The 8,940-nt window shown below is 38.1% G+C and overlaps 1 protein-coding gene across 1 annotated transcript in view; it reads right to left on the reverse strand.

The window, feature by feature from the left end:
* Positions 1-8,940, reverse strand: part of DIAPH1 (diaphanous related formin 1) — a 97,619-nt gene that overhangs the window by 87,867 nt on the left and 812 nt on the right. The gene's annotated exons all lie outside the window — the stretch shown is intronic.

Below are 8,940 nucleotides of genomic sequence, written 5' to 3' on the forward strand. Positions count from 1 at the left end.
CCACTGGAATGTTAACACTTATCTATTCTGTTCTTGGACAGGCTGATTTATTGTCCAAATCACACATTCACATGACAAAAAATTGCACCAATGTGCATCACGATGTGCTACAAAACACTAATTTTCAGTCCTGCTGTTTCCATGTTTCTTTTTTTTTTTTTTTTGTTTCCATGTTTCTACAGAAAGAGAACCTAAAAGCCCTTAACAGGAATAAGATAATCCCTATGAACTGGCTTCACCTTTTTTATTTTTATAATTATTTTTTTTTCTTAGAGATTTTGTTTATTCATGAGAGACTCAGAGAGAGAGAGAGGCAGAGGCGAGGGAGATGCAGGCTCCCCGCAGGGAGCCCGATGCAGGACTCAATCCCGGGACCCAAGGATCACACCCTGGGCCACAGGCAGGCGTTAAACCGCTGAGCCACCCAGGGATCCCCTGGCTTCACCTTTTTTAAATGATTGCTCTCCCATATAAACCCTCTTGACTGCTATAAGTGAGCCATTTTCTTTACCACAGCTACACATTCTTATCTCTGAGTCTCTGTTCACACTGCTCTCCACACCGTGAAATACCTTCTCTTCTACCAAATACCAATCCTTGTATTTCCCTCCAAGGCCTGACACATCTATGAAGTTAACTAAAACTGTCCACAATTATATCCTGGGTCATTTAAAGAATTGGGGACATAAGGACAAACCTTTGAAATCATTCATGTTAAAAAAAAAAAAAAAAATCATTCCTGTTGAGTCACTAATATTACTAAAAAAAAGACCAAGAAAAGTGGAATGAGTTGCCCAGAGTTCAAATGGTTAATTAGTAGCACAGTCTGACTAAACAGCAATATTTGGGAAGAATACTTCAGTGGAAGATAAGGGGTCTAGTCCTAGGTGTAGCCATAAATGTGGACAGATCACTTCCCTAAGCCCGCATGTCTTTTTTTTTTTTAAGCCCGCATGTCTTAATGTGTAAAATAAACAGTTTGAATGAAATAATATTTGGCATTCAAAGATTCTGAAACCTATTTCTTCTGAACCACAGTCCAGTACTCTTTCCACTTAATTCCTTCACGTCTCTGAAAATTCTACAGCTCTTAAATTCTGTGTGCACAGCCATTGAACTTTTCCTACCCATTCTCCTATTTATGTGACTGAGATGACAATCTATTAAAAAGCAAGGACTGAACCTGATAGGACAACCACATGACTTCATCTTTAGCCTTTTGGATCTAGGATAGATCCATGTGGATTCAGACAAACAAGAGAAACTCCCTTCTCTACTCTTTGCCACCAGTCATACAGAAAATCCTAGTTCCGGGTACCTGGATCTCTGAGACAATGTCTTAATTATTAACCACAAGGAAATAACTGCCAGGTCTAAAGAACAAACATCAGTAGGCCCCAGACTCAGAAAAGACCCTGAAGTTATTCACCATTCACAATCCTTAAAGTCAAGTTTAGGGCCACAAAAAGAGGATTTTAAGGATAAATAGGCCAATCCTAAAATACAGAAAAGATTAACTCTTAGAGGTGGTCTAGCAACAGCCCTTTCCCTCCCATTTGTCACCACCACCTCTGCTCTCATCAATTTCAACAACTAAAACAACTGACAGGCGATGCTGTTAGAGGTGTTTCATCTATAAAGAAGGTTGCATTTTTAAAAATAGTAATTGGCAACTTCTTAATAACTCATGAGCCAGAAGAAAGATTGGTTTTGATGCACTGAAACAGCTATCTCTTCATGCCTAAGAAAGGTTTAATTATATAATTCTTGCAATGATTTCAAAGTCTACATTACTAGATGCAAAAAGCAGTTAGCCATTTAACCACTGCACTTTGTCCATTTAAACCCAATACTTCTTTCCCACCAAATGAACTGAAGGAGAGCCCAGTTTTAATTGGCTACAGTCATCAAGAGACTGAAGAGATGACATCAAAATTTTCTGTGAAATTCCTAGCAGTGAATAGTCTTTCATACTGCAGGTGCAAAGACTGGACACTTGTAAAATGTCAGTACAATGTAGGGAATAAGATTTAAAAAAAAAAAAAAAAAAAAAGCTAGATCTCAGTTTGAATCTCAGTTCTACAAGCTAAAGCAAGTTCTTTGATCTCACTGAGTCTCAGTTGAATTACCTATAAAATGAGAATAACAATGGCACCTATTTTATAAGACTGAGGTAGAGATTAATGAGATAATGAATCTAAAGCTCTTTAGCACAGTGCTAGGCCTGTAATAAGTACTCAACAAAAAAATGCTCTTATTACTGGTACTGTTATTACTACTCCCTGTCCTTCCAGTCTGGTATGGAATTCATCTTCCTATCTATCAAGATACTGAACATACATTAATATTTATAGATAGGAAGATTGGCATTATACAGTAGCACACGGAGTACAGGAGAACAAAAGGTTTCTAACATCACATATTAAGATGGAAATGCCTCCAGGATAAATGGAATCTCAAAGGCTCCCCAATCCTGAGTATCAGAAATGTTTTTTGCCTATAGGTAAAAATTTACACCCCAAGAAGCATGAGTGGAATATACCTAACATATCCATAGTAGGAAAGTGCAGAACTTAAGAGCTTCATCTATAAAACTTTTAGAAGAAAACAGAAGGAGAAAATCTTAGGGGCTGTGGTTTTTGCACAGATTTTTGAAATATGACACAAAAAGAAAAAAATTAGACTTCATCAAAATTGAACACTTCTGTTCTTCATACCAATGTTAAAAAAAAATGTAAAGGCTATTCATAGAACAAAGAAAATACTTGCAAAACATATCCAACAAAGGACCTGCATTTAGAGCATAATGAAACTTTTTTTTTTTTAAGATTTTATTTATTTATTCATGAGAGACACACAGAGAGAGGCAGAGACATAGGCAGAGGGAGAAGCAGGCTCCACGCAGGGAGCCTAACATGGGACTGGATCCCAGGTCTCCAGGATCACGCCCTGGGCTGAAGGCAGTGCTAAACTGCTGAGCCACCCGGGCTGCCCAGTGAAAAATTTTAAATGGGCAAAAATTTTGAACAGACACTTTGGCAAAGATATACAGATAGCAAATAAGCACCATAAAAGATGCTCAACATCATCACACAAATGTAAATTAAAGCCACACTAAAACACCACTACATACTCACTAGAAATTTAAGGTTCATCATAGTAAGAGTTAGCAAGGAAATGGAACTCATATATTGCTTGTGGGAATGTAAAATGGTACAGTCACTTTGGAAAACAGTTTAACAATTTTTTAGAAAATTGAACATAAGCCTACCTGCCCCCCAACAAAAAAAGAGGCAGTTTTATCTGAGATGTAAGCCCAATATCAAGATATACTTCTTGGTTTTCTATGACCTTCAGGATCAGAGACAGTTTATAAATCATCCTCTGTTGGATTCTTAAAGTATGTTAAATCTTAAAATGCAAATTCTATGCTTTCACACAGCAGTATTTCTAAAATAGGGAACAAATCACAGAATCAGAAATTCAGAAAAATAAAATAATCCAGGATACCATACACTCCACCTTTATCTGCTACCTTAACAAAATGCCAAAGTCACTACCAACTAAGGACAACTTATAATCACCACCAAGGACGGAATTTCCTATCTTCCATATTAAGAACACTTCTACAGGGGTACCTGGGTGGCTCAGCAGTTGGTTAAGCCTCCAACTCCTGATTTTGGTCATGATCACAGGGTTGTGAAATCAAGCCCCATGTTGGGCTAGTGCTGGGTATGGAGCCTGCTTGAGGTTCTCTCTCTCTCCGCACTGCTGATCCTGCCCCCCCCAAAAAGAATGCTTCCACATAAGAATGCCATGTGCTCCTCTTAATTCAGTTCTGTTATATATAATTTCTTCTGTGTCCCCTTATCTGTTCCATCCCCCTTCTCTGAGGAAAAAAATTTAAGCAAATATTATAAGACAAATTGAAATTCCATGATTGTTAGTGAGCCAAGCAACACAGAGCCAGTTTCTTCAATCTTTTCTGTCTCAGTCACATAGCTTCAAGTGTATCCATTACTTTTATATAATCTTTCTACTACTCTAGCTATTCCAAGATCCTGAAATTTACTAAAAGAAATGTAGAATCCAAAATTTCTGCTTCTCCTCCTTCATTCACTTATCAAATATCCACCCCATAGCCCCTTCATGTTTCCAAACTCCAAATGTAAGAAGAGATTGCTGCACTGAGTGGGTGTATGGGCTTGATGACATTTAAAGTCCCTTCCAACACTAAAATTTTAAGGCTACCATTCATAGCAAGCTTTAATAATGGATGGAAGAATCTCAAAGCTGAAAGAACAACGATACACCCAATTATCCTGTAATCAGTGGTTAATTTCATAAAAATACTGGTCCTAACAATTCTCTTTTCCTTCAGCAATCCTTTTACTTTATTAAAAAGGGCTCCTCTAATAAAATGTTTGCGAAAGAAAAAAAGAGGAAAATAAGGTAAAATACGTTACCAGTGTTTAAACATTCTTTGATTTTCAATTTTAGCTTTGAAGCTTTAAGAAATTTTAGTATCAACAACTTTTACCATTCCTGATTCCTCAAAGGCCTAGTTGCATATGGGACTAGGACCAGCCCTCAGAGAAGCAAAAAGTGAATAAAAACAAATACGGAGGGGATGATAGTAGCTGGGCAAGGGGAGAAGGATGGCTTTGTCTCCTCTAACCCCACTAGGGGCAAACACCCAAAGTTACCTTGCTCATTAGTAAGAGGTGAATTTTTTCCCTACTGCTTTCAAACTAAAGTGAATGAGAATAGGAGATTCAACATAATGAAGAAAAACAGGCTAGTAATACATGGCTTGTTTCAAATAGAAATGCTTTCTGTAGTCATGAATGACTTCAACTGAGACATAAAATGGGAGAAAACACTATCTGCATATACAAGACTTTTTTTCTATCTATAATACCTACTTTTTTTTTTTTTTTTAAGATTTTACTTATTTGAAAAAGAGAGACAGCCAGAGAGAGCACCAGTGGGTAAGGGGGGTGACAAAGAAAGAGGGAGAAGCAGGCACCCCACTGAGCATGGAGCCCAATGCTGGGCTCAATCCCAGGACTGGAATCATGACCTGAGAGAAAGGTAGATGCTTAACTCTCTGAGCCACCCAGGCACCCCCAATACCTACTATTTCTTATTAATAAACATGATTTTAACTTGTTCGTCTCAATCATATGCAGAATAACCTTAAATTTTAAACCTCCATTATATTTCACTGAAAACATTAAAAAAAAAAAAGAAAAAATATAACACTCTCCAAGAATAACTTGGCAATCCATTTATAAAACAACAGAGGGTCCCATGGGATAGCAAAACGTTATTCTATCATATAGGAAATAAAATTATTCTGACCTATATGCCCAGCAACAAACTTCTCACTTATTACTATTTTCTAAGGTTTTATAATAAACATAATTCCCAAGTCATAAAATTTTCAGTTCTTTTTTTAAACGTATCCCAATGTAGGGAAGTCTGGGCGGCTCAGCGGTTGAGTGTCTGCCTTTGGCTCAGGGCATGATCCTGGGGTCCCAGGATCTATAGTCCCACATCGGGCTCCCTGCATGGCGCCTGCTTCTCTCTCTGCCTATGTCGCTGCACCCCTCTCTCTCTCTCTCTCTGTGTCTCTCATGAATAAATAAAATCTTTAAAAAATATATATTTTTTAAAAAGTATCCCAACGTTTACCAACTCTCCCAAGGTAGAGATTTTAATTCTGAGGCATTCCCTCAGTTTGACCTCTTGAGAGGTTGGATATCCTTTGAGACAAGTAAATGTAACATGATGAAGTGGATCCTTGTGCTTTAAAGACAAGGCAGGAAAAAAGGCAACAATTTTTAAGTTACCACTCTGTCACCTCAAAAACATTTCCTGTAGGCTCCCCTCTCTCTTTCCAAACTAAGTAATCCCTGTGTTTATCACTGTTCAGAAAAAAAAAAAATCATATGACTTGTATAAAGCTCTCTGTATACTCCTTGGTTTTCTGGAACACTTTGGGTCAACGTTAATATCTTCTTTAAGAGGAGAGAAGCAGATAACTGCAAGAACAACTTCATATTCTCTACTTCCCCTAATATCTGTTTAAAATTCTGCCTGACATCCTCTCTTTTTGGATAGACAAAGGTCTACAACCAAACATTTGTATTTTCACTATCACTCTGCTTTTATCAGAAGGGCATGAAACCACCACTTGGTGGAAATTCAATATAGACATCCAAAATTAAACAAGATTTTAAAAATTATGTTATCCTCTATTCTCTCTAATCCCAAACTAAAACTCATATTTTATAGTAATGCTCCTAGCTGAATCAGGAAGCAATACTCTTTCTTAGACTGCATCAACTTCTTGATTGTGTAAGACATGTAATTTATAAAATACAGGAATACTCTGCAGCGTCCTAAACACCCTGGTTCTAATTACTACCTTTACACATGTTTGAGCCAGCAGTCTATTTGACACCCAGATTCATCGCTGCTGAGAAATCAGAAAACATTCTGTTCGTTTTGAATTTTTATTTTCCTTCACCCTAAGGATCTCTGAAAGGAAGGGCAATAATACTGGAGAAGGAATATGCTTCTGGCCCAGGAGGAGAAAGACTTCTGAAAAACCAAGGGGGAATACCAGGCAGCCTGGCTTGAGTCACATATCAACATCTCTAGCAACCAAATGTTTTTAAAAGGTGATTCCCAACCACTGTTTAAACTTCGACTCCATGTGCTTTCCACCCAAGACGTGTCAGAGAGAAGAGCGTATCTTTGGCAATATGTAAGCTCTGCGTTCCATTCAGTTAATCTATACTTAGAACCTGCATAAGCTTGGAAAGGTACGTCGCTGCTGAAGTGTTAAGAAGTGTTAAGAAATTCCTCAGAAGCAAACAACCTTCAGGCACACAAGGTCCAAATCAGTGCAGTTTTATAAAGTACGTTCTTAATTCTAGAGGACACATACTCTAGCAAAGGTGGTAATAGGCAAAACAGCTTTGATTTTGCTTTTAGCCTATTGTTCAAAAAACTAAGCCACGGGTAACAAAAGCACACCAGTAATCTCTTCCCCTCCACCCACATATACATACACAGACACAAAGAGAAGTGGATTGCAGTACTTCTCCTAGTCTCTCATTGCCACAGAGTTCTCATAAAAAGAACAATGAGAAAGAGAATATTCCAATGCCTTGAGGTGAGTTACAGTTGGCAAGAAAGGGGTTAAATAGCACTTCTTTTCTGGAAACTTTCCAGTTCCCTAGCTCTGAATCCAATTAATCTCCACTACCCCTGCTACAGTGCTAAGGCTTTGTGTTTTGTTTTTTAAAACGATTCTGCAGGTTAAGAGTTAAAACCAACACCTCAGAAAGAAAAAGAGAACTTGGTTTGGCTCCACCCTCTGTAAAGCAAATACTAAGAACTGAGCCAAATCCACTCGGCATATACAGACTCCATGGACATTCCAAAACACAGGTGAAAATAAGTTGAGTTACCTCACATATCTACTTTCAGCACCATGCACTTTGATTTCCCCACCCCATTTCACTTGTGAAATACACAAGTGTTAAATAAAAACAAAAAATTCTATTTAAGGACTTGAAAAACATTTACAAAAGTCACAGAGTTCACTATATATCAGCAGGAATAGCTGAAATTCAAGTTAGGAAGGTCAAACAGTACCCATGGAAACAACAGCAAAATAAAAATAACAGATATATATACAGAAATAAAAGAGGAACACGGGCCCTAGAACTTAAATCTTAGAAGGAAAGCTCCCTAACTAGAGGGTCAATTCCTATCCTAAAGAAACATAAGGAAATGCTGCTTCAGTCACCACAGGGGGAGAGTCATCACTACCATTAACCTTACACTTCTGGAAAAAAAGATGTTCATCAGATAAAAAACAGGCAGTTACTGACAGCCCATAAGTCAATGGAAAGGACAGTCCAGAAGCACCTGCCTTGCTAGAAATAGGTAGGAAGAGATGAGTCACTATTTTAATCCAGCTTAGTACTTTTCACATCTCAATCCTCTAAGTCCCAAAGCAACATTTTTCTTATTTCCATCATTTTATCATTTTTCTCCCCAAATTTGTGGAGCTGGGTCAGAATACTAAAGGTTGGGGATCAGAGAAAAGAGAAAGACCAAAGAGTCAGAATTCATTTGGTTAGTAGAAAGAGATACTGGAGTAGGGGCATAATTACCTCGAAGAGAAGACTAAATTATAAATAACTACATGTACAACTAGAAAATGATTATTAAGACCCAAAACTCAAAAAAAAAAAAAAAAAAAAGACCCAAGACTCTTTCCCTCTCTTGGATGGTGCCCCATATCTTTCAAAGCCTTTACAGTAAAAAGCAAACAGCTCCCTGGAGAAAGGAGTAAAAAAGATTTAGATCAGGCAAAGGTAAGGAAACATGATAGTGTTACACGAATATCAGTATTCCTTCAGACTTGGATTGGAAGTCACTGGCACCTGAAGAAAAGCTATAGTCTTCTACAAGTCAAGAAGAAGAAAGAAGAAGAAGAAAAGAAGAAGAAGAAGGAGGAGGAGGAAGAGGAGGAGGAGGAGGAGAAGGAGGAGGAGGAGAAAAAGAAAGAAGAAGAAAGAAGAAAAAGAATGTCACTAGCCTGTCACACAGGAGGTGGCAGAGGAGCTGAGACGGTTATCACGGGAAACATAAAAAGCAATTCAATTACTCAGAAACTTCTTGGACTTGCAGCCTAACTTCCTCCCCTACCCGGGGAGGTTTAAATCACTATCCTAGGTCAAGAGAGGCAACATCATGAGAAGTTCTAACCCGTGAAAAGTCGTAAGCAACAGGGCAATGAGGCAGGTTGTCTGGAGAGAGGAATACTAGGAAGCAAGTTAACGTCATGCCCAATGACCATAGGACTTAGGCAGGAACCCATTCCTGCAATCACAAGGACAAACGGGCAAGGGAGGG

Source organism: Canis lupus, chromosome 5 (genome assembly GCF_048164855.1).
Source record: "Canis lupus baileyi chromosome 5, mCanLup2.hap1, whole genome shotgun sequence".
NCBI lineage: Eukaryota > Metazoa > Chordata > Mammalia > Carnivora > Canidae > Canis > Canis lupus.